The 26,715-nt window shown below is 50.4% G+C and overlaps 1 long non-coding RNA gene across 5 annotated transcripts in view; it reads right to left on the reverse strand.

The window, feature by feature from the left end:
* Positions 1–26,715, reverse strand: part of LOC147365252 (uncharacterized) — a 147,666-nt gene that overhangs the window by 44,685 nt on the left and 76,266 nt on the right. For all 5 annotated transcript variants that reach the window (XR_015135311.1, XR_015135310.1, XR_015135309.1 and 2 more), the window contains exon 2: positions 17,748–17,860. This is a non-coding gene — a long non-coding RNA (uncharacterized LOC147365252). The remainder of the gene's footprint in view (positions 1–17,747; positions 17,861–26,715) is intronic.

The raw sequence follows: 26,715 nt of genomic DNA on the forward strand, positions 1-26,715 counted from the left end.
AGGAACACAGAGAAAGCGGACACTTGACCCATCTCTCAGTTCCATCCAACCTGCGGGGTCACCAAGTCCACCTTGCTTCATCCAGGTCCCAGGTCCATCCATCTGCATGGAATCTGGGGTCATCAGATTAGGGGGACAGAAGACTTAGGCCCATCCTACACTGGGCATGACTCACCATCTCTGGTGACTATGCGGCAGCTCAGAAAACAAGCCCATAGCCTGTGATATCTGGGGTTGAGTTTAAATAATTTAAACTAGAAAGGGAAACCCAATCATGGTCATCAGCACCATAGTTAGCATATGTGGGCTCCTCCACCCTGCAAGACCCTGGACCCACCACCTCATCTGAGCCACACAGCAAATTAGAAATTATCAACTCAATTTACAGAAAAAGAAATTGTGGCTGAGAGGCTGGTCTAATGCCATATAGAAATTCACAACAAAAGCCTGAATTCAAACAGAGGTCTGTTGGGCTCCAAAGCCCACGTTTTTAGTCAGTGGTCACCAAATGGGGTGCATAATCCCCAGGCTGGACATTGGCAAATGGGAAGAAATAATAGGCTGGGAAGAAAAGTATAGGAATGTTATTTACATTTTAAAATTGCATTTCAAATCATCCATATCTGTACATGTTCATTGTATACATAATATATTATTACATTTGAATGTGCATAATGAATAAACAATATACATACATATACTGGTGGAGGTGGGATCTGTTTTTTTCTTGATAGTGAGGCAGAAGTTGACAAGTTTAAAGACCACTGCTCTTTGCTCCTTCCTGTCCTGACCCCTCCCTGCCCAGGGGATCCAAAAAGGAGACCCTCACCTGAGACCCCTGTAGCTGCAAACATAACATCTCCAGCCTGCCCTCCCAGGCAGGAGTGAAGAAACAGATGGAAATGAAATTGAACACCACTTGTTATTTGCACTTTGACCTCTGTGCTGCAGCCCCTCTTCTGTGGGCATGAGGGGCTTTTTCGAGGGGTCTTGCACCCTCAGGAGGGGTAGTCCTGAGTTGGAAGCCTGAGGCTCCATTCCCAGGTGGAAATGCGCTTCCTTGCGTGGGGTTTCCTAAAGCTGACCCAACTACAGGACAGACAGACACGCCTGCACTGCAGTCCTGTGTCCTCTGACTGTGACGCTTCCCTTCCCTAGGTCTCACACCTGCACATGTGTGCTCTGAAGGTTACAAAAGAAGGCCACCTGTCCCAGGGCATGGGGCCCACAAGAGCTGGCTGGCCTTGATAAGAAAGAGTCCCCTGTGTAAAGAGCAGGTTCTGAGCATCTCCAGGGCAGAAGACAGGCTGTGCAGGCAGTGGCCGTGATCCCATTATTGATTCTCCAGGGGACCTAATGAGCTAGATGACATGAACACCCTAGGAAAGTCAGAAGAGCTTTCTAAATGAGCCTCCTGTTCCTCCTTATAGTCCTGTCATCATTTACACAGCATGGCAGGATGATGAGGGTTCGCATTCATTTAGAAGATATTTCCTGAGCACCTTCAGTGCTAGGCACTGCAGTTACAGCACAGATCAAAAATCCACAGTCTAAGTGGGAGAGTTTCCACTGTCATGGAGGAGACGAAAAAGCAGCAAGAAACAATCTGATAAAAATAACCCCCGGGAGTTTGGGATTAGCAGATGCAAACTACTATATATAGGATGGCTAACCAACAAGGTCCTAGTGTATAGCACAGGAAACTAGATTCAACATCCTGAGATAAATCATAATGGAAAGAATATGTGTATATATACATACACATATATATGTATAACTGAGTCACTCTGCTGTACAGAGGAAATTAATACAACATTGTAAATCAACTATTGTTGTTCAGCCACTCAGTCGTGTCTGACTCTTTGCAACCCCATGGACCGCAGCACGCCAGGCTTCCCTGTCCTTCACCATCTCCCCGAATTTGCTCAAACTCACATCAGTGATGCCATCCAACCATCTTGTCCTCTGTCGTCTCCTTCTCCTCCTGCCTACAATCTTTCCCACCATCAGGGTGCTTTCGCATGAGTTGGCTCTTCACATCAGGTGGCCAAAGTACTGGAGCTTCAGCCTCAATCCTTCCAATCAATATTCAGGATTGATTTCCTTTAGGATTGACTGGTTTGATCTCCTTGCAGTCCAAGGGACTCTCCAACACCACAGTTCAAAACCATCAATTCTTTGGCACCCAGCCTTCTTTATCAACTATACTTAATTAAAATTAAAAAAAAAAAACACATAACTCCTGCTATACATATGTGCTCTGAAGATTATAAAAGAGGACCACCTGCCCTAGTGCACAGGGTCCATAAGAGCTGGGTGGTCTTGATAAGAAAGCGTCCCCTGTGAAAAGAACAGGTTCTGAGCATTTCCAGGGGAGAAAACAGGCTTGGCTTATTCAATGGGACAGAAAAAAGGCTGGAGTAGCTGAAGCAAAGGGAAGAACTCAGCTGCTGGCCAGAGAGGCCAGGTAAGTGGGTAGGAGCAAACAGAACCATAGATCTAGCAGTGCTGCTACAGGGAGGAATCTCTGACCCACTCCTAACCTCCCCCAGATGATAATGCAGTGCAAAGAAGAAAATTCGGAGCTATGAGCACTCCAGCCTCCGACAGGCCCTTTGAGAGGTCTGCTTGGTTTGAGAACCCAAGGGAGATGTTGCCACTGAAGACTGAGGATTGGGGAGCTAGCTAGAAGCTTAGATTGTGCAACAGGGCCTCCCCATCCCACCTCCTGATGGTGACTTGAGCGGCTTCCTCCTCCATCGGAACCAGGGTCTTGCAGTTGACACTTGGGGACTGAGGCCTGACTGGCAGGCTGTGCATCTGCACCAAGTGTCTGGCCAGTACTCTGCTCCAGCGCCCCCCGCCCCCTCGGCCATGAAGCCTAGAGTTCACCTGCAGAGCCCCTTGCTGCTCAGAACGGGTGACAGGGGGAGGTCAGTGCATTCTCTGAGTTCCCTGCTTCCCTCTGGGCCTCTGGAGGTGCCACGGAACCTGGCTCAGCACTCAGGATGAACAGCCTGGAGGCGGGGCGGGGGCACGCTGGGAGTGGAGTTTTCACAGCTACCACCCACGGCTAGCGACGCAAAGGCAAACAGGCCCCCGTGTGCCATCCGCTAGAGCCAGGCCCCCGCACATATGGGGCCCAGGGGAGGCAGGCGTCCACAAGGAGGGGAGGGCCAGCTGGTAGCTGGGGGTGGGGGCCACCCCAGAGACGCCCCTGACAGGAGCGAACTGATGAGAGCGGTCACCGCCTCGTCTGTGCACACCCACCTGTCAGGTCTCCTGCCGGATGCTTGATGCTCAGAACTCAGCCCCTGCCCCGAACTTCACTCAGTGAGTCTGAGGCTCGGGGTCATGGCCACCCCCACTTTATGGATGTGGATGCCAAGGCCCAAAGAGGTGAATTAAGAGTCCAAGGTCTAGGAAGCGGCAGACAGGGGATGTGAAATCCACCGGCCTGCTCCGTGGCCCATGCCGCCCCTGTCACGTTGCTGCCTTCTCAAGGCCTTGAGTGGTTGCTGACCATCCCTTGGGACCAAGCCCTGGGTCATCTGCAGGGCATAAACAAGGACAGGCTCTTCAGAGTCAGTGAACTTAGCGCTGAATCACAGAGACAAGACGGCACCCAGGAAACATTCTAGAATAAAAGAATTTGTTGTTGTTGCCCACTCGCTCAGTCATGTCCAACTCTTTCTGACCCCATGGACTGCAGCAAGCCAGTCTTCCCTATCCTTCACTATTTCTTGGAGTTTGCTAAAACTCATGTCTGTTGAGTCAATGGTGCCATCCAACTATCTCATCCTCTGCTGCCTGGTTCTCCTCCTGTCCTCAATCTTTCCCAGCTTCAGGGTCTTTATGGGGTTGAATAAGGGAGAACAGTGCACTGATCTTGGGAATCAGACAAACGTGGTTTGGACCTGAGCTCTCTGAATCTCAGTCTCCTCATCTGTAAAATGCGGAGAAGGCAATGGCAACCCACTCCAGTACTCTTGCCTGGAAAATCCCATGGGCGGAGGAGCCTGGTAGTCGGGAAGAGTCGGACACGACTGAGCGACTTCACTTTCACACATTGGAGGAGGAAATGGCAACCCACTCCAGTGTTCTTGCCTGGAGAATCCCAGGGACGGGGGAGCCTGGTGGGCTGCCGTCTCTGGGGTCGCACAGAGTCGGACACGACTGAAGCGACTTAGCAGCAGCAGTGTCTGTAAAATGAGCCCTTCACAAGGTGGTCCATTAGGATCCTGAGAGTGCCTGCACAGTATTTGGCAAGGACAGCTCAGCTGGTAAAGAATCCAGCTGTAATGCACGGGACCTGGGCTCAATGCCTGGGATGGGAAGATCCCCTGGAGAAGGGAACTGCTACCCACTCCAGTATTCTGGCCAGGAGAATTCCATGGACTGCATAACGCATGGGGTCGCAAAGGCTCGAACACAACTGAGCGACTTTCACTTCACTTCACTTCATGAAGGTTTCCTTGGTCACGAAGGTTTCCTTGCTTCCTCCTTATCCTTCTTTTCTTTTTCCAGCCCTCAGAATAAGTGTATTAAGACCTTGGAGAAGAAAGCACTCCAGGTAGGCTTCCTGGAGGGGTGGGGACCTGGGTCTCCACTGTGGCATCTGATCTCAGCTGAGGTGAAGGTATAATTGCTCTGAGCTTCAGTTTCCTCCTGTGTAAAATGGGGATAATCATAACCACTTTCTAAATAACCAAGCACCTAAAGGTGACCAGCAGACTGTCACTGTCATGGAAGAGAATTAGGAGCTAAGAGCCCAGAGATTTGGGCTCCAGGCAGAGCTCTGCCATTGTGGTGAGACCCTGAGCAGGTCATGCTCCATCTCTAAAATTTTGCTTCCTCATCTGTGAAGTGGGACTGGGTGAAAGTCACTGGGTGAGTCACACAGCCTCTGTGGGATCCCTACTTCCTCCAGAGTTAAATGGCCTGGTTACAGCTCTCCAAAGTTTCCTCTTGAGTTTAAAGTCCCCTGATGCTTGGGTCCTAAGCTAGGGCCCAGCCTGTCCCAATGTCCTCCCCACACCACATGCCAGCCAAGACTCCGCACCCGCAGGGAACAGTATTCATGTCCAGGATGGGCAACGAATGCTTTGGGCCATGTCCTCTTCCCAGATGGCCTTTGTGAGAAACAAGAGGGACAGAGAACAAAGAGGAATTTGCCTTGGAAAAAACCCCAAGACAGAAATCAAGGTCTCCCAGCTGGCTGATGGCAGAGTCCTGTTCCCTGCAGAGGCCACTCAGCGCACTTCCTGCCTGGGCTGGGGGCAGGGCAGGCCAGGATGTTGGTGAAGACCAGCCCCAGTCCAGGCAGGGTGCTCTGACTACACAGCTGGTCACACGTCAGGGTGAGCAGAGGTCGATTTCTGACCTGTGGTTAGAAGCAGATGGCATAAGGGCAAAAACCAGGCAGAGAGCCACAGATGGGCCCTGGGCATGGAAAGCCTCCTCACTCTTGTTTTCTTGCTTTCTGGAGTGCATTACTCTCTACAACCCTCCCACACCCATACCCTCAGTCAGGGACCAGTTAAATCCAATCCTTCCTAGACAGCGGTCTACAGCTCACACACCTTTAGTGGGGCTTTGGGATGGGGTGGTTTGCCAAGGTTCGGGGCTTGGGATACCTCCTGCTACCTGGAGGGCTCCTTGGAGGAGAAGGTCTGGAGAACTGAGGCAGAATTTCCCTAGTCTCTAGAATGAAGCTCTGTTTTGCAGGGAGTTTCCTCCAGCACTCCTCCCCACCATCCCTTCCAGGAGGCCCTCCATCAGGAGGCGGGGCCATGGCCAGAGAAGGAAAGTGAGGGGTGGGGCTGGGCAGGCGCCAACTGGGTCAGGAGGACATAGACCAGGGGCAGAGCCAGCTAATGGGGCTGCACATCCCAGCCTGACCCAGCTGTCTCTCTCCCTCCTCTCCTTCCTTCTTTCCTCGTCTCTCCCCACAGACTTTAAAGGAGCATCGACCAAAGGTCAGCCTGAGTCACTGTGTTGTTGTTTGGTCATTAAGTCAAGTCCGACTCTTTTGCAACCCCATGGACTGCGGCCCGCCAGGCTCCACTGTCCATGGGATTTCCCAGGCAAAAAGAGTGGAATGGGTTGCCATTTCCTTCTCCACTGAGTCACTGCATACACGGCAGCAAATGAAACAGGCATGGCTATCTCATGCTCTAACGCCACCCTCTGCCTGCTCTCTTGCTGGCAGGAGAGGTGGTGGGATCTACGGAGGGCAAGGCCAGAGAGGGTGACCACCCCTGTCCCCATTACCCAGATGTGATCACTTCCCACCCAGGAAGGAGCCTTGCTCGAGGGTGCCCTTCTTAGGACCATGCCTCCAGCCTTGAAGGGCTAAGAGGGCCCTGGCAGGGCACATGGACTCCATCCAGTGGATGTCCCCAGGATGCCTGCTGGGCATCCGGTGCTGTGTCAGACTGCGGGGACATGTGGTGAGTCAGGCTCCATCTGGGGGTGGGGTGCACACACACACACACAGCTGATTCACTCTGCCCGCTGTGCAGGGAGCTGGGGAGGCCCTGGAGACAGAGCCCAGACACCCTTGTCCAAGGGGCTACCCCAGCCAGACTTGAGGAATGCCCAGCCATCTTCCACACTGCGGAGGGCACAAGCCACCTGAGGACTGGGGTACCGTTTGCTCACTTCCCCCACCCCACCCCACCCCACCTGCGTGTTGATGTGGATCCCAGAGCTGATGACGTGGGGGCTGCCTCCGCTTCTGCTCCGGAGTTGAGAGTGAAAGAGGAGGGGGCTGAGACTTGTCTAAGCTGCCAGCATTTCACTTGTCTACTCTCTGCCCCTGCCTGGATCCCTCCCACCTCTAGTCTCCTCCCCAAGCCTCAGCACCCTCATACCTCCGCCATCCCAGGCTCCAGTTATTCAGGACCAAAGGAGTAGAATGGTACAATGGAATTCCAGGACAGCACGGCAGAAGGAAGTGTTCTGGATAGAGTAAGTCTGGCAGGGTCATCCCTCGTATGGATGTCCTAGGGTGCTTACAGGACTACGGTGAGCAGAGCATGGTGAGGCCCAGAGACACACAGCGCTTTGCCCAAAGTCGCACAGCAAGAAGGGGCAGCCCTTGGTTTGGAGCCCAGGTCTCTGCTCTCATCTCAGACTCCATCCACCCTTCCAAGTGGGTGCCCCTCTACAGATTCCACTCCCCACTGGATGTCCAGGCCTGTTGCTGCTCCTTAGAGAGAGGCTGGGAGAAGGGGGGAGTGTAGTGCAGAGGGGAGGAGGGAAAATGGAAAGTGCCAGCTGATTCAGATTTCTAAATGTCATGTTATTCCAGGCGCATTCTCGCTTTGCCACCACCTTCATCCACCCCCCGCTTGCCATCTTGAGGACCGGCTGCAGAGCGGCTGGTGGGGGGAGGGCTGTGAGACCGTGGTGCGGGGCTACATTTCTGCCCTGCCCCTCGGATCAGTGGTGGGGTGAGCACTGTCCTGGGAGCCAGGAGACCTGGGTTCTAGCCCTGGCTCTGGACTGGTGGCTCTGGGTCCTGAAGCTGACTGTACATTCCTCTTAAGATGGGGAGGACCCGCAGTTCCCAAGCCTGGCTGCATCTCAGGATCACCTTAAAACAAAACAAACCAGATTCTTAGGTGACTCCCCTAGAGATTCAGATTCATAAAAACAGGAGTCTGGGAATCTGTATTTTTAAAGCATCTCCCCAGCAGCACCCTTAACCTAGTCTACTGAGGGGTGCTCAGGTACACAGTTTTATTCAGATTCTAATTCCTCTTCAGTACCTGCTCACCTCCTCCAGAAAGCCCTCCTGGATTTGCCCACCCCATCTGTCATCTCCAGTCCTCATCACTCCTGGCCCTGCTCTCTACTCATGTTCATCTACTGCTCCCCAAAGGCATTTTGTCCTCCATGCATGTGTATGCAGGTGTGTGCCTGTGTTTCCTATGTGAGTTCAACAAAGTTAGCCTCCAGACAGCACAGAGGAAGGCGCTCAGCCCTGGAGCCGGCTAGCCCCAGGTTCCCAGCTGTACTCTGTTGCCGAAGGTTGGGAGATCCTGGAGAAAAGACTTAACCTCTCCAAGCCTCAAGGTCCACAGATCTGAGATGGGCCTAAAGAGACATTACCTCACTGGGCCGCCCTGAGCTGCCCTGAAGGGAGACTTGCAGGCATTCATCACGGGTCCTGGTGGGGAGGGGAGGGGGCAGGACAGCTGGATTAATGGCAGAATGCTCCCAGAGCTGCCTGACTCCCTAGGAAGCCAGCCACCCTTGTGCGCCTGCAGGACTGCGCTAGCATGCATGGGTCCTCAGAGAAGAACAGGGTCACTCAGAGTTCCCACAGAAAACAGAATCCCCCAGATGGTTCAACTGAAGAGACGCCAGTGGAGGAACCACTGACGGGAGGGCGGGGTGAAGGGAATCTGAAAGCGTGGTGAGGCTCCTAGAGACCAGCGATGACAGATGGCTGTTAGCATCCCAAACCTAAAGAGCTAGGAACCAGTGGTATCACCAGAGCCTGCCAGGAGCTGGAGCCATGGAAGAAGTTTCCTCCCCTCAAGAGCAGTAGGCCAGCGGGAGGCAGCCGTTCCCCAGACACAGCATCCTGCTAGGGAGAAGCAGAACAGAAGTAGCCTCCCACCCTGCCTTCTCATTCTAGTACCTTCTATAGGCCAAGTCCAGGCAGTGGCAGCAGCCCCTAGTAGTCCCCTCCTGGGACACAGAGCAGGGCAGAGAAGGCAGAGAGAGTCTTGCAGGCAAGGGGGAAGAGCAGAGGGACAATCAGAGGACAACCAGCTCTCGGGCAGCCTGGCAGTTACGTACTTTCTCCACTCTACAGGCGAGGGGGTGGTGGGCAGAGGTGTGGGAGGACGCTCGATACAGCCCCCTCTCTGCCACAAAGCCACAGGGTGACATCAGCAAGCCACCCTCCCTCTCCAGGCCTCGCTCCTCCTCTGTAAACCGTCGGGGCTAAACCAGCTGTCCTGGACTACGTCTCCCAATTCTGACCTGAGACTTTTCCTCTTCTGCCTTTTCTAGGAGGGAGAGAGAGGCCCTCTCGACAGGAAAATGGGCTGGGAGAAGAAGGGAGCTTAGCAAATGGAAAATTAATTCTGGGCGGTAAAGAGCAGAGGCTGTTGTTTGTGATGTATAACTTACTCTTTGTGTCAAACTGTGTACTGTGAATATCAGTGGGATGGCAAGAAACCCGAGATCTATTACTTAGAGTTTAATCTGTTCTCCGTGTTGGAGAAGGGAGAGGGAGGGGGGAAGAAGACTACAACTTTAATCACAGGCCCAACTCGAGATGTCAAGCTGCTCTGGGGTGCGCTAGTAAAATGATGTCGTATTACAGCCCTCCCAGACAGCGCCCCGCACCACAGCTTCAGCTGCCGAGCCATAAATTAGCACACCTACTTCACGCTCTTCAGGTAAAACCAGTAATTTAGCTGAAAAATACACACACACGCACACAGAGCGTGGGAAGGGGGGAGCTTAGGAGAGGGGGCTGCTCCCCTTGAGCAAGGAATAGCTAAAAAAAAAATTGTGCAAAGACAGAGGAAATGACACGTGGGCTGCACCTCCCATCACGGCGCGTGGGCTCCGGGTGCAAGCCTGATGGGAGCCCACCTTGCTTTCTACCTGCCTCGGTGCCTCCCCCAACCCCCTGCACCCCTTCTCGCCATGAAGCGTAAATTACATGCTGACACCTTTAATTTGTGCAAAGGATGCCTGGCTGCGCCTGGCACCAGCAGCCGGCTGCTATAATAAGGTCAATCTATATTCATTGTCGCAGCACTTGATGTGCCAGATAACACAGGGAGGCAGCCTGTGGTGGCTTCTCTGGGCCGGGCGTAGCGGGGGTGGGGGTGCCCGCTGCCTCTCAGCGCGGCCTGGCACCAGTTGGTTCATCACTTATGCATGTTATGATTTAGCTAATCACCATCAGTTATGCATCCTACTGCTGCCTGGAGACTCCAGCCAGAGAGGGGGCTCCCCCCGCTCAGCAGCACCATGGAGCGACCACCAGGGGGTGGGGGGTGGTGGAGGGAGGGCTGATTGTCCTTGCTGGGTAGTGGCCCCTGGTGGTGTGTGGCTCAGAGCCTCTAGCCTGGAGGAGAAGCTGTTGGGCCCATCCCTCGGGCAGGGGCACTCCTGTAATGTCTCTGCATCCTTGAGCTCAGCCAGAGATGGGCATCTTAGTGATAGGTTATATAGCCTGAAGTCACAGAGTTCTGGGTTCTAATCCCAGCTCTGCCTCTTGTAAGCTGTGAGAACTTTGTTAAGCCCCTTAACCTCTCTGTGCTGCAGATTCTTTACCTATAAAATGGATAAACAAGGCAGGGAGAGTGTAAGGATGGGAACTAATATATGGATACAGCTCCATGGGTGTGCACACTGTAGGCAGTCCTGTTATCAGAGCCCCAGTGGGTCCATCACATGTACTTTGGGTGAATGTCTGCTTTCAGGGGGGAATTCAGAACCATAAGGCTCCTAAGGGGCAGGAACCCATAGGTGAGCCCCCCCCCTTTTTTTTAATAGAAAGGTGTTTTTTTTTAATATTTATTTCCTTTATTTTAGTTTTTTTTTTTTTTTTTTTGTCCGAGTCAACTCTTAGATGTAGCTCATAGGATCTTCATGTGGCATGCGGGCTTCTCTCCAGCTGTGGCCGGAGGGCTCCAGAGTGCACTGGCTCTGTAGTTGGCAGCTCGTGGGCTCATTTTCCCCAAGGCATATGGGATCTTATTTACCCAATCAGGGATTGAACCCAAGCTCCCTGCAATGAAAGGTGGATTCTTAACCACTGGACCATGAGAGATGTCCCCGTGAGCCCATTTTAAGACAAACAGCACTCAGATGGGGCTGTGTTGAGACAGATCTCAGATTCTGAGATATTTAAGCTAATCCATGGCTGGGGAGGGCCAGGGAGGCAAGGATGAAGCAAGTTCTCAGCCTCAAGCAGGTGGGAGGCAACAGATGAAGCGCAACTAGCTCAGTTGATGGCGGTGAGAGGGTTCGGAGTTTGTTCAGCCAAACCCTTTCTGCTAGAGAGGGGGAGAGGGAACCCATGGTCCAAGATGGCCCTCAATGAGAGAAGGGGCTGAGGTCCCCCCAGCTTCTGTCTTCACAGTTCCCCTCAGGATAGCCTCAGGGATAGACCAATGCCCATCAGTCTCCTGGGGGCTTCCCTTGGGATTACCAGGCACCCTCTCCCCTCTTCCTGGTGCTTTGTCAGGGGTACACACCCCTGTTTTGTTGTGGCCACGTGAGTGGTGAGAAGCATGAGGTTGCATCCTGAGGCCCTTGGCCATCCTCATTTCCCTTATTTGCACCACAGAGCCAAAAACATCTGCCCCTCGGTGCCAATGAGAAGATTAAGTGAACCCACCTGTGTGTTTAGCTCAGGGCACCAGGGAAGAGCAAATGGAGAGTCCTTTTCCCTCCCGTTAAGTTTAGAGTCTAAAGAGGGGTGGCTGGGGGGACACCAGCCTCGAGGCACCTCAGTCCAGCTACACACAAAGAGCCAATTTAGATAATTAATTCTCTGACCTGGCAGCTCATCCTCCCACCACTCCTCTGTCCCCGCTGCTCCCTCCCCCAGGAATGCCCTTCCCTTCTCACCTCTCCAGGTCCAGCCCATCCTCCCAGGTGCAAGTTAGCTGCTGCTGCTTCCAAAATGCCCTTCTTCCTCCTCCTCAGCAACAGAAATGCCTTCTCCTGCCCGCAGTCCCACACTCTCCCTGACTGCAAGTGGGTTCCTTCTCTGTCCACTAGTGATCTGGCTCCAGGTTAGACGCACTGGGTAGAGGAGCTGCTATTTAAGAGCTAAGCAGCCTTTGGCCTCTCTGGGTCTCTACCAGCTCATCAGTAAAATGGGCAGGCAGGGGAGGCATGCCATGCCCTTGGGGCCCCAGGTATCACATTCCTAGTCAAAGCTGTTAGGAAAATTGGGGGTCTAGAGGGACTAAAAGGGTTAGGCAGTGGGCATCCCCATGCAAACTAGTGCTACTAGGTTAAATTTCCCCCATTCTAATAGGATAGAGACCTGGAGGCCGAATTAACTTAAAGAAATGCAAAAGTCTTCAACTGCCTGGGCTTGTGCCCTGAGATTTCTTCCCACTGCAAGGTGAAACCACCCACCCCGGTGGTCCCGTACCCGCCCCTGCCCCAGCCCAGCCCATGGCTGCATCTCTGTACAACTCATGTATCACAATTATGCAGACACCTGTGTCTCCAGCGCCTGCCAAGCCACAGCACATCCAGTGCTCAGTCGCCCTTGAAATGCATTTCAGCTCTTACCTGCAAAACTTGGACAGCGTGGAGGGTGGGGCCTTCCACAGCAAGCAAGACCATCAACCTCCTGCCACCAACTGGTGGGTTTGCTTGGCTGGACACCCCACACCCATCAGTCCCAAAAGATCAGAGAGCTCCTGACTGGCCAGCGTGAAGCCAGGCCCAGACCCTTGTCTCATAGCATCCTTATCATTTCATCAGCAAGTGACCATAGCTAGCCACTGCTACTGACGACCAGAAGCTAGAGGGCCATGGGGCTGGTGCCTTCTTCACAGAGCAGAAGCTAAGCCTCCCACAGACCCTGAGACATCCAGCTCCTGGGAGCACCACCTCTCAGCTCTGGAAACTCAGGGTCTATCATCCCAAACACCCCACTTCCCCAATGTCTTTCCTGAACTTTGACACCTGGCTGTCCACTGACATGCCACTTCCTGCCGCCTCCCAGAGCGCGGGTGCTGCTCTCTCTTCCATATCCCACACCACCTGGGGCCGGGAGGTGAGGTGCCCCCTCTGCCCTCTCCCCACTGCCCTCCCAAAAGATTGATCCTCCCTCCCAACTCAAAACTCCAGCTCCTCTGAATCCTGGACAAGAGACTTTACCTCTCACCACTGTCCGTTTCATCCCATTGAAAGGTGAAACAACCCCCACCCTGCATTGCACCCCTCATTCATTACAGACTTAAACAACACCCTCACTCTCTGTCTTCTCCACCCCCATAATGGCATCATTTGGGGTGACTCAACATCCACTTTGAGCATCCATCAACATCGGGGCCTCTCTGTTCTCCACTTGGAAGCCCCCATCCACCTATTCCCATGGGTGTCCCACCCTTGACCTTACCATCATGGAAATGGCACCGTTTAGACCATCTCCACCTCAAGCCTCCTGCTAGATGATCGCCCATCACCTGTTATCCCTCCAGGCTGCACTCCCACAGTCTTGCTGAGCCCTCCAGACACTGAGCACCACTGGCTCAGGATCACTGCCCCTCTGCCGCCACTTTCTTTCCTCTCTCTCCCTTCTTTATTCTTAGAAGCCACGCCCAAACTTGGTAAATCCACACACCCTCCTCGGTGCCTGCACCCACGCAGCAGAACACGGCTGGAGGAAAAGAGAGCTGACTTTCCTCTAAATGCCTAACCTCAAATCTCAAAAGAGCCCTGCCACCACTCAGCAGCACTATGCTAGCTGTCTAACTGCCCTTGTGCATGTTCTCTGTTCTCCCAAACAAGTGTCTCATCCTTTCTCCTCTCCACACACCCCACACCATCCTCACCCACACTAGCCTCAGGCTTTGTTCAGAACATGGTCCCCATCAGAAAGCACTCCCTCATCTTCCCTTGAGGATGCTTGGCAGGCCTCCCACATCTGCACCCACACTCTGCCTCCCTCCCGCTCAATGCATGGAGGAAGGTCGCTGCTCTGCCCAGGGCTCCCCACCACCCCCGCAAGCAGGGCCTAGATCTCTCACCTGTTCCAGTATCCAGGGGCCCCCTCTTTCTGCATCACCATCTTCCCCCTCCCCACCATGTCATCCATGGCAGAAGGCGTACCTGCTCCAGGGTTTCCTGTAACGAACATCCAACTCCATCCATCTCCATGCCTGTCCCCAGCTCCCAGCCCATTTTCCTGCTCCTCTTCACTGCAGAACGTGTTGTAAGGACCGTCTGCAGTCCCTGTCTCCTCTTTCTCACTGGGTATTCTGTCCCTACAGCTAGAGATGTGCACACACAACCCCAGCTCGGAGCTGGTGAGCATGGCCAGTGCTTAAGACGAAGAGGGGAGCGCAGCTCTGATGGAGAGGAAAAGACCCTAAGAGAGAAGGACCTCAGAGGTCACAGAAAGAAGTGAGCTGTTTCCTGTAGCAGTCTTCAGATTTGTGTTGTAGAAAGGATACTCTGGTAGCACTGGGTTGGGTGGGCTAGAGGTCAAGAGAGGTGACAATTAGGAGGACATCGAAGTGATCCAGGTGAGAAATCCGGAAGGCCTGAATCAGGCAGCCAGTGGAGAGAGGGAAGGATGAATTCTCGACAGAGTGAGAGTGTGATCATCAGCAGGACTAATGGGCCAGTTAGCATTTCCAGCAGCAGGAAAGATCAGGACTGACCTTCTCTGCTGGAACAGAGGCAGAATCGAGTTCCCCCTACTCCTTTCAGGCTTCTTTATCTCCAGGTACTTTCTCATCAGGAAATGGACCAGACTGAGTGACTCTCGGTTTGTTCGGTGTCTACAGATCTGTCAGTAAAGCACATGCCTGCAATGTGAGAGACCTGGGTTCAACTCCTTGGTTGGGAAGATCTCCTGGAGAAGGAAATGGCAACCCATTCCAGTGTTCTTGCCTGGAGAGTCCCATGGACAGAGGAGCCTGGCGGGCTGCAGGTCGTGGGATCACAAGAGTCAAACACGACTTAGCGCTATTTCTTTCTTTCTTCCTCCTGCACTAGCTGTGATCACTGCACTGCCAGTGGCTTCTCACCATTGCCCTTCAAGCTCCTTCACCTTGCCCTTCACAGCTAGCACACGGTGGGCACTTAACACACAGTCAGGGAAACAGGGGATGACACAGAAGAAAGAATGGGCTGGAGAGGAACAAAGGGTTGTGGAGGTGTAAATGCCTGCCTCAGAGCCTGAATTTCACCCTAACTAGGTACCAGGGAGACACAGAGGGTTTTAAGTACAGAAGTGATAGGGCCAGCTCTGTGTGGGAGATAAACCCAACTGACAGCTGTGGACAATGAATTCAAGTTCATTGTCAAGACTAGAGAAAGAGGGAGACTAGAGGCTGAAGTCAGTGCTGATATCCCAGGCAAGGGAGGATGAGGCCTGATCTTGGGAAAGGAGACAGAATAGAGAAGAAGGCTTGGCTTTAGAAATACCAAGGATGTCAGATTGGTAAGGTAGAGGGATAAACTGGAATATGGTTCATTGGTTGGTGGCTTAAGCAGCTGGGTAGATGGTGTCACTTGCTAGGAAGGGGCAATGGCAGGGGGTGCTGTAATGAACCTCACTTTGGACATGTTGAGTTGAAGGTTAACTGTGGACCATTTGGGGAGAAACGCACTAGACTGGAGAGTGGAGGCGTGAGTATGACACCCAGGGTGGGACCCAGGACTAAAGAGAGAGAGGTTTGGGGGCCGTGAGCAAGGAAGGGTGGTGACCACAGTGACTGGATGATCAGGGAGTCACCTAGGTAGGTCATGTCCAGTGAACGGAGCAGCAGCTCCAGGACAGAGCCATGGGGCCCAGCTTTGAGGACTGGCAGAGGGAAAGGATCCTACAAAGAAACAGAGGAGACAAGGAAACCAGGGAGGAAATGGGGACAGAGTGGTATCGCAGGTACCAGGAAGAGGGTTGAGGAAGGAACAGTGGGTGGTCAGTGGGGTCGACATCAATGGCAAGGACTTCCCTGGTGTCCAGTGGTTAAGAATTCGCCTGCCAGTCCCAGGGACACAGGTTTGATCCACATAATGCGGAGCAACTAAGCCCATGCACCACAACTCTGAGTCCACGTGCTCTACAGCCCAAGCTCTGCAGCAAAGAAGCCACTGCAATGCGAAGTCTGTGCTCTGCAATAAACAGTAGCCCCTGCTCATCTCAACTAGAGAAAGCCCCTGCACAGCAACAAAGACCCAGCAAAAAACAAATGAATTTTTAAATATATCAATGGTAAATGAAGAAGGACCAGAAGCCTCCACTGGATTTGGCAGTATGGTGTTACTGGTGACCTTTGGCAAAGCACTTTCCATCAAGTGATGGTGTGGAAGGAGTCACACAGCTCCCAGCTGAGGCGTGAGTCAGGAATAAGAATGTAGAAGCAGCTTGATTAGTTAGTCAATGGCTTTGCTATCATTGTCACTCTGCCTTCTTCCTAAAAGAGGCAACGTCTCAACTGTAGAGATGACAATGGATCAGAAGATAAAACATAAAGAACTTAGAACCGGGCCACGGGTGCTATGCTGCTCAATACAGGTTAGGTGCGTTTGTTTCTTCTCTCAGTAGGAGTAGAGTCAACGCAGCTATTGAAATAGAAAATGGAGAATCACGTGCAGATGCAGACAAAAAAGAAATAAAAGCAGGAACTTGAACAGATACTCGTACACCCAGGTCCATAGTAGCATTACTCACAGTAGCCAAAAGATGGAAGTGTCCATCAGTGCATGGAGGGGTGGATAAAGGAAATGTGGTATGTCCACACAATGGAAGATTATTCAGCGTTAATACGGAAGGAAATTCTGACCCTTGACCACATAGATATTACACTTGTGACATTACACTAAGTGAAATAAGTTGGTCCCAAAAGAGCAAATATTGTATGAATCCATTAATACGAGGTACCTAGAGTAGTCAAATTCAGAGACAGGAAGAAGAATGCTGGTGGCCAGGGTCAGGGGAGAATGGGGAATGGGGAGTTATTGTTTAATGAGTATGGGTTTCAGTTTACGAACATGAAAAGAATTCAGGAGATGGATGGTGGTGATGGTTGTACCAAGTATAAATGTACTTAATGCTACTGAACTGTGTGCTTTAAAATGGTTTAAATGGTAAATTTTATGTTGTGCCTGTTTTACCATAATTCTTAAAATGTACAGAAAGACAGAAAATAGGTATGACAGTGTGGGCTAATAAAATTACTAGAACTGAATATTTCTTTAAGTTGTGAGCTTCCTAGTAACCAAGACTTAAAGGGAAACTTTTACATCTTGCTGTTTAATGAATGAAAAAATACTACAGATTTTTATTGAAAAGTATTTCAGGAGATATCAAGTCTACCCACTCCCATCTCTGGCCAGGGCTGGTTATAACAGACATGTGCCTTGAAAATTCTTACCAGAGGCATTCAGAGAGTAAAGGACAATTTATTCTACAAAGGTAGAAGACTAACAGTGTGCACGGACGTGTTCATTACATAGCCACTTGTGGCGGTGATTCTTGAAGAAATCTAAGGGGAAAATCAATCAAACCTAACTCCGGAAAGCCTTTCTGGGGGGAGTCAAGTTAATAAGGTCTAGATGATCTCCAGGGTGGGATTTAGAATTCCCCAAAAAGCGTGTTCACTCAGTGCCCCTAGAATTTCCAGAGCCATCCAGGAGGCAGCTGGCAACTTGCTCCCAAGCTCCGGGGAGAGGTCTGGTGAGCGGTGGGAGTCTGCATGCCATCAACACAGAGATGGTGTTCAAGGTCATGGGCAAGACTGCAGTGGGCAGGATGGGGGTAGAGTCCCAGGAAACACTACCTCACAAGCACCTCGATTTCCCCAGGGCCCATCCAAGTACTAGAGCAGGAGGCAGCAGTGTGGTGCAGAGCAAGAGCAAGAGATCACGTCCTCTGACTCTCGGTCAGGGTACGCCATCGTCCTAGGCCCCTTCCCTGTTCAGAAGAAAGAACCTGGTGCTGGACACCAGAGGACCTGGGTAAGGAGCTCACACTTTCACTTCCAGCCTTATGGCCTTGAACAACTTACCTGGGAAGATGGTATCGACAGCCAAGCATGCCGCATCTGATGAGAGTGTGGATGCTTCGGATGGAGAGGCCCAGGGGTCAGCTGCACGTAGGGGTCCAAAACCCCTGATGGGCCTAGGGAAAAGAGAGAAATTTGGCCATCAGTTCAGCATATAGGTAGAAGAGGAAACAAACGTGGGTCCCTTTCAAGGTATTCAAGCATTAATAACTTTAACAGTGATGTGATGATTGGGCATTAGGAAGGATCTGGGGAAGATCTGAGAAGACCGGGGGTCTCTACGCATGTCAGAATTTGAGCACACCCAGCTGCTCAAGCCCACGTGAGTGGGACCCTCAGTGTGCACAGCTCAGGCCTCTTGACACAGGAGAGTGTGCAGAGAGGAGCCCCACGGTAGGTTGGACAGGCTTCCTTGCCGGACATTTTCAGACACATCATCTCTTAAAACCACAGCCCGGATGACTGTGCTCAGCAATCATGTGTTTAAAAAGCAATAAGACTAAACACTTTTCCGTTTCCCCTTTGAGAGACCATGTATGATAAATGATAGGCAATTTCATGGTTGGAGTTTCAATTTCCGAAAATATTAGTGCTATTCCCCAAGCTCCACTTCAGAGATAAATTCTTTTTGGCAGCCTCCTCTGTTGTCTCCTAATTCCCTGATTCTGAATATATTTGGAGGTCTGGTGTGAATTTCATCAGCTCATCCCCAGCATCCCCCTGTCTGGGCTGCACTGGAAAGGGTGTTACCCATCTGCCACTCTTCCAGGTTCTTTCAGCATTGGCTTCAAGTCAAAGGTGTTTATTAAGCTCCTAGTCTTCCCATCCCTGTGCTAAGTGTCATCATGGTGGGTGTAAGGGAGCTTTTGATATCAACACAATCAATCCTTTGATCAACAAACATTGGTTATGTATCTAGTTCCTTCCAACTCCAAGCAATAGTAACTCTACAGTACCTGATACCTCATATTTGTTTCACATGGTCCTCATTTCACTGTTGGGGAAAGTGAGGCTCAGCACTAATGTAGTAGAGTTGGGATGGACTGGTGGAAGAGAGCAAGCATTTACTGAGCGCCTACGATGGGCCAGGTGCAGTGCTGAATGCTTGCCCATCCCTCTGCACAGGAGTAGAGGCTATTCATCCTCACAAAACTCAAGGTGAGGGTGATTGTCCTGAATTCACAGAGATGGGAACTGAGAATCAGAAAGGCTAGTCAGTTTACCCAAGAATTCTCATCCACAGGACCCACCCTGCCTCTCCTGGTGTCCGCGGGATAGATGGTGTCCCAGTCACCATCGCCAAACTACGGGAGTTCTCTTGCTGGAAAACATCTAAGTATCAGATCGAGTCATGGGAGGAGACTAACTGGCCTTTGGGTTAGCCCCTTTATCTCACATTACTCAGCACCCTCCGCCTGCCCTAACCCTAGGCTCCCTCCTAAGTTTCCCAGGCCGGTGTCCTCAGTGTATCACTGCCCCCAGGACCATTCCCTGCTTTCTCTGTGTCAGCATCCTCCGAACGCTCTCCATCGTGGGTCAGCTTCGATCCCTATGGCCATCTCTTCCCTCTTTCCCATTCACTCACCCCTGAGAGGGACTAGTTCATGCCTGGAGTGATATTTTCTTCTCTTATAATCTCATAGATTCCTATCAAAATACTGAGCACAAAGCAGGTACTCCGAAAATCTCGAGGGAGCACTGGGGTAAAATGAAATGGAATAGGTCAAAATGAGGTTTAAACTCTCAGACGAGAGCAAAGGGAATGAACTGGAACAGAATGTAATGGAATAGAACCAAAATGAATAGGATGGCACAGGTGAAAACAAGGAGGAAAAAACAGAACTATGGACTAGAACAGAATGGAACAGAATGAAAGAAGGCTGAACTAGACGATGGAAGGCTCGAACAGAATAGGCCAGCGTGGAACAGAATAGAAGCAGATGGAACAGAACAGACCAGAATGGAACAGAACAGAAGCAGATGGAACAGATTAGGCCAGGCCAGAACAGAATGGAACGGAAAGGCCAGTCCAGGGTAGAACACAATAATATATAGAATTCAACAATAGTATGCAAGACACTGGAACAAGTCTGAACAGAAGTGAGCACCACAGAACAGCTGGACTGTGGCTAACTAAATGTTAATATAACTGGGTAAAATAAAATTCACTCTATTCACTCAATAAATATTTATGGGGTGCTAATCCTTGCTAGGTGAGAAAAAAATGGACATAGTCCCATCCCTTGTAGAACATACTGTCTGATGAAAGAGACCCCAAAAAAGACATAAGCAAGCATTAATAAATACACAATTACAAAATATAAGTGTCTGTGAACTACCATGAAAGAATGGACAGGTGGCCATGATTAACAATAATAGGATAGGACTTCCCTGATGGTCCGGTGGTTAAGAATCTGCCTGTCAATGCAGGGTCATGGGTTCAATCCCTGGTCCGGAGAGATTCTATATGCCATGGGTCAACTAAGCTTGTGCACTGTAAGGCCCGTGCTCTGCAACAAGAGAAGCCACTGCAATGAGAAGCCTGCACGCTACAATGAAGACCAAGCACAGCCAAAAATAAAATAAATTAATTTTTTAATAAAAAAAGAATAACAGGATGGGTGTCATAATATTCATAATGAGGAGGTCAGGAAAGCTAAGACCTAAAATGTGAGGAGGAGTCAGGAGACAACTGCAGGAGCAGGGAAGAGCATTCCAGGCAAAGGCAACAGCATGTACGAAAGCCCTGAGGTGAGAAAGTGTTTCGCCTGTTCAGGAAGCTTAAAGAATATTGATGTGAACAAAGCTCATGGTGCAAGTCCTAGAGTGACAGGGGAGGAACAAGAGAGGCAGGCAGGGGCCCGACATCAGAGGGCCTGGTGCGAGTTTGGAGTTCCATCTAAGTGTAATGAGAAGCAACTGCAGGGCTGGTAACTACAGCGTGTTCAGTGCCTCCTCCTCACTGTGGTAAAGGAATGAATGAGGGCAGGGAGGCCGTGTAGCCATCTACTACAGTCGACCAGGTAGCGATGTCAGTGGCTAGGAGAAGGGTGGCAGTGGCCCCAAAAGGGAAGAGATGCAGGAAGTGATGCAGCCAACTGGAGAAATATTTGTAAACACAGCCAATGTTTACAAATATTTCTCCAATTTGCCAATTTGCCAATGTTTTGGATGAGGGGCTGGCAGAAAGGACAATCTGAAGGTGCTTCCGGGGGGCGGTGGTTCTATTACCTGAGATGATGCTAAGGAGAGGTGGTTTAAGGAGGAAAACCAAGTTCTCTTTTAAATCCTAAGGCTCAGATGCTTAGGTTGGGTCCAAATAGAGATGTTAAGCAGATTCGGAGACAGAAGCCTGGAGCTCTGAGCTGGAGGTCTAAATTGAGGAGTTGTCGGCATATAAATACTGTGCGTGCTTTGGGACTGGATGAATCATACATGCAGTCGTGCAATGCAGAACTTTATCAAAGCGTGTTCCGTGGACTACTTGCATCGTAATCCCTTGGGGTACCAGTTGAACATGCATATTTCTAGGCCTCCAGGCCACTAAAATGGATCTCCAAGGATGGGGTTCAGGGGTCTGCATGGTTAGCAATCACCCTGGAGTGTTTGGATGGCGTCTAACACATGTGAAACACTGATCTGGGAGAGGAGTGGAGGGCAGAGCCCCATTACTGAGAAAGGAGTACATCTGCACATCAAGAAGGAGAAGCCAGCAAAGGAGACAGAAGATAGCCAGAGAAATAGGAGAAAAGTCAGGAGAGGGTGGTGTCTCAGAGGCCAAGAGAGGAGGGGGTGCCAGGACCTGGTGATGAACCGAGCCTGCAGGCTCTGCTGAGTAGGATGAGCCCAGGAGGGTGACCATGGGACATGGAAATGCACACATCCCTGGTGGTGGGAGGGGTACTGGGCCACACCAGAGTGGACTGGACACGAAGAGGACGCTCCAATCACAAAGTGGGAGCATGGAATGGGTAACAAGCAAGATCTATTATCCAAGGCAATGGAACATTTGAGGACAGACCCTAAAGTTCATTTCACACATGTGATTCTGTCCTCTCTGGTCACAGCTTCTGGAGTCCTCTGGCTTAGGGGAGTAGATATGCTAACACATACCAGCAGGGCTTCTTTCCCACCTCTCTCCCACTGGGCTCAGCATCCTCAGATGTTCCTCTCCTCCTGAGAGACCACACAGTGGAGAACTTCCCTTAGGTCCCATCTCTCTCCCTAAGCATGCTCCCTCAGGTGGCTCTCCCCTCCTCTTTAGAGCACTCTACAGGCTGCAGCCAACTGTGCAGATGCTAAGGGCCCACTGTGATCTGTATTCTTGGGCCCCACCTCCCAGGAGTGAATGGCTAAGGCTGCACACAGCAGATTGGCAAGACAGCCAAGTTTGGCAAGAGAGCCTTCCTGGCATCACACAGATCTTCTTGACCACCCCCTAAGCAGCTGCCCAGTCCACCTAGAACCCTGATGTTCAATAAGTGATGAAACAGGCACCTTTTAAAAGATACGTTCAACTACATATTAGACTTTCATATTCACAAAACAGAAACCAAAAACCCATCGCTTTTATAACACAAACCTCAAAAAGAAAGAAAAACAAGTCAACAGCATTTTCTTATTGATGGAGGTACCAGAAACAAAAGAGATTTTCGACTGAGGATCAATCCCTGGGTGATCCTTCAAATCTAAAGTTGGGAAGAGGGTGTTTATGCTTTTCAAAAGGTTAAATAATATTAGGAGGTAGTGGCAGGAGCAAGGCCCACCCTTGCTTCCCCTACATGGGAATTTCTTTCTGTTACAAGTATGCCTCCCCAGCTTATGCCCCCAAGGGGCCACACACACCTCAGAAGACCCAAAAAGCCCCTGCCATCCATCTGGAGGCAAATTCCTGGCAAGGAGCAGCATGCAGAGACTTCACAGCCCTCCCCAAACCTCTCCAGAAGAATCTGTGGCAGCAGAGGGATTTTCCCCAGGAGAGCAAATGACAACACAGCGCCTGTTTGTTTTTGATGCAGCAAGAAGCCAGGAACATCTGCTCCAAGAAGCCACTTGAAAGATAATCAGGCATCGATGTTGGCAAAACAGCTGTGTGGCAGGCAGGAAAATGGGTGGCGGGGAGCTGGGAGGGTGGGGGAATAGGAGGAGGGAAGTTAAGCTCTGAGCTAGGAGCAGCCGCCTGGGAACTCAGTCTGGGAAGCCCCCCACCCCGGCCCACCCCCACAGAGCTTGGAGGGAGTTCCTGCTTAGCTGAGAGCAGCTCATGTAGGGAATCCACTTTGCTAAGATCCCTAATTGTCCTCATGGAGAAATGCTGGGTCTGTTTTACATTTCTTGCAGGGCTCGACTCAGTTTTTAGGACAGGACTGAAAATGTTGTACTTGTCCTAAACCCGTGATCCTGGAAAACAGCAAGGTAAAAGAAATCCGTGCCCCGCCCCCATCTCTTTGTGTTTTGGAAAAGATAGTTCATCACCATCCTTCCCCATGTGACTCAGATAGGACTTATAATGTCCCCCTGTTTATTCATTACAGAGCAGACACAGACTCTCCAAATTCCACTCCCTTTCCTATAAAGATAGGTGAACTGTTTTGTCCCCACTAATCAACAGGAACAAGATGTTTGTTAACCAAATGAGTTAAGTTTCTCTCCTTCATCCAGGCTCCTGTACTTGAAGCCACCTTCAGCCTGAGCCAGAGAACAGCCCCTCTTTAACAGCCCCTCTAAAGAACAGGCTGGCCTCAGGGTAAAACATCCTCTGATCAATTGTCCTTTTGAAGAGGATGATGCAAGGGGGACAGATCACTCTTACTTGTCATTTCTGGGTCAGTCCATCACTCACACACACAGTACTGATTACATTAATCAAAAGCGTGTGTGTGTGTGTTCTGTCATAGTGTGACTCCTCCCAGAAGAAGACCCTGAGACAAGGATGTGAGGAAAAGTAGTTCATTTGAGGGGGCTTCCCCGGTGGCTCAGACAGTGAAGAATCTGTCTGCAATGTGAGCAACTCAGGTTCAATCCCTGGGTCAGGAAGCTCCCCTGGAGAAGGGCATGGCAATCCACTCCAGTATTCTTGCCTGGAGAATTCCATAAACAGAGGAGCCTGGTGGGCTACAGTCCAAGGGGTCACAAAGAGTCAGACACGACAGTGATATAACCGAAGGAAGCACCAAGAAGGCAGTGTAGGAGGTGGGCGGGGAAGGGAAGGTGACCAGTGCCAGCTGTATTAATGGGCAAGCGGCCGCTGTGAGTAGGCAGCAGCTCATTTGGGAGGTAGTCAGTCAACTCCTATTTTTCCAAAATCTACCTATACCCCAAAGTCCTCAAGCTTTCCCTCCTGTATGGAATTTCTCCCCATGGGTGTCCCAGAATGTAGGAAAAGGAAGGGTCATTTAGGACTCTGGTTTTCAAGCTGCCTTCCCCATGGACATCCAGGACTCTAGGAGATACTTCAATGGCTACTAAGGCCCAGGAACTAGTGGTCAGGCAGCAATCTCCACCCTCACTTCAATTGAAACATCTCCATTTTTCTCCTTGAAGTATTAGGCATCCACTTACAATATTTTAGAAGCATTCAGCAGCTTAAAAGTAAAGTTCAGGTTTACTTCTAGTTCCAGAAGATGAACCAGACGCGCTTTCCCCTATTCCTCATGCTAAGTTGAGCTGGATCCCTGGATGTTACATATGAAACAATCACAGGCAGACGCTGAGAGGTGGACAGACCAAAGCAGACCAGCTAAGGATACCATGGCCCCGGGAACTACACACTGATGATTTCCCTGGATTTTTGTTGTGTTTCATACATCCCAGACTTGGAGCTGAAGAAACCAACAACCCAGAAACTCCAATGACCACATATTTTTAAAAAGTCCCAACAAAATCTTGTTCTCTTGTCACAGGACAAGTAAAAGGGCAGCCTGAAAGTGCTAGTCGCTTAGTTGTGTCTGACTCTGAGACCCCGTAGACTGCAGTCTGCCAGGCTCCTCTGTCCATGGGATTTTGCAAGCAAGAATACTGGAGTGGGTTGTCATTTCCTTCTCCAGGGGATCTTTCCAACCCAGGGATCGAACCCAGGTCTCCTGCATTATAGGTGGATTCTTTATCTTCTGAGCCACCAGGGAAGCCCCAAAGGGGCAGCCTAGAAAGACAGAAAACAGTTAAACACTAGCTATTCTACTCTAGCCAAATACTACAGAATAAAAAAAACTGTGCCCCCCTCCCTACCCATGCCAGCAAAGGTCAAGTGGGGAACTTAGAATTCCACCCTACTTGATAGTAACAAGGCATTCCCTCTATCTCCCCACTGGGACGTGGTATTAGAGAAGGTCTAGTGGAAAGCCAGAGTTCAGGTAACACGGCCACCCACCACTCAGTAGCAGTGAAGACTGCCGGAACCAACCCCACGCACGGGTGATGGGGCTCCCCCTCACATATCAATGGAAGCTGAGTGCAGAATCTGGACTTCTTCCCCACTATTCAGGGCAGGTGTCTTCCCACCTTGCCCTGGCTGGAGTGGTGTCCAAAACATTCAGCCACACCAGAGGGCTTAAAGTAGGATCCAGAGTCTCATAACATAATACAAAAAATCCAGATTTTAATAAACATTTACTCATCATACCAAAAAAGATCTCAAGTTTCACGGAAAAAACAATCAATAGATGCCAACACCAAGATGACAAAGATGTGAGAATTATCTGTGACAAAGATTTGAGGGCAATTATGATAAAATGCTTCAATGAGAGATTATGAACATGCCTGAAAGACATGAAAAAATATCCTTAGGCTTCCCCTGTGGCTCAGTACTGAAGAATCAGCCTGCCAATGCAGGAAACACAGGTTTGATCCATGATCTGGAAAGATCCCACATGCCGCAGAGCCACTAAGCCTGCGTGCCGTAACTACTGAATCCTATGCACCCTAGAGCCAGTGCTCTGCAACAAGAGAAGCGACAATGAGTTTGGCAACTAGAGGGTACTCCCTACTCACTGCAGCTAGAAAAAAAGCCTGTGCAGCAACGAAGACCTAGCAGAGCCAAAAATAAATCAAATTATTTTTTAAAAATAGCTTCAGTGAAGAAATAGAAGATATAAAGGAGAAATAAAAGTAAATTTTATAACTAAAAAATACAGTAACCAAAATTTAAAATTCAGCGAATGGGTTCTACAGCAGGGTGGAGGAAATGGAGAAAAAGAATTGGTGAATTGGAAGATAGAATAATACACACAACCTGAAAATAAAAGAGAATATAGACTAAATGAATAAACACAGCCCTGCAGACCTGTGGGACTATAACAGAATATCTAATTTCATGGCCCTGGAAGTCTTGGGAGGAAGAGAGAGAGGGCAGGATTGAAAAAGCTTAGAAGAAATGATGCCTGAAAATTTCCCAAATCCTGCTGCTGCTGCTGCTAAGTCGCATCAGTCGTGTCCGACTCTGTGCGACCCCGTAGATGGCAGCCCACCAGGCTCCCCCGTCCCTGGGATTCTCCAGGCAAGAACACTGGAGTGGGTTGCCATTTCCTTCCCCAGTGCAGGAAAGTGAAAAGTGAAAGTGAAGTCGCTCAGTCATGCCTGACTCGTAGCGACCCCATGGACCGCAGCCCACCAGGCTCCTCCGTCCATGGGATTTTCCAGTCAAGAGTACTGGAGTGGATTGCCATTGCCTTCTCCATCCCAAATCCTAGTAAGCCTTAAATGGGACAAAGTCAAAGAAGCCTATGCCAAGACTCTGGAAAGTAAAAACAAAATCTCGAAAGCAGTTAGAGAAAAATGACACTTCAGTTGCATAGGAAAAACTATTTAAACAACATATTTCTCATCAGAAACCACGGAAGCCAGAAAAAGTGGCACAATGTTCTTCAACTGCTGAAGGAAAAAAAAAAAAAAAAAGACCAACGCAGAATCCTATATTCAGCAGAAATATCCTTAGAAAATGAAGATGCATAGTGATCAAGGAAAATAAAGGGCA

This window comes from Bos grunniens, chromosome 10 (assembly GCF_055505025.1).
Source record: "Bos grunniens cultivar Pamir isolate PY7600 chromosome 10, Bosgru_T2T1.0, whole genome shotgun sequence".
In the NCBI taxonomy this organism is placed as follows: Eukaryota; Metazoa; Chordata; class Mammalia; order Artiodactyla; family Bovidae; genus Bos; species Bos grunniens.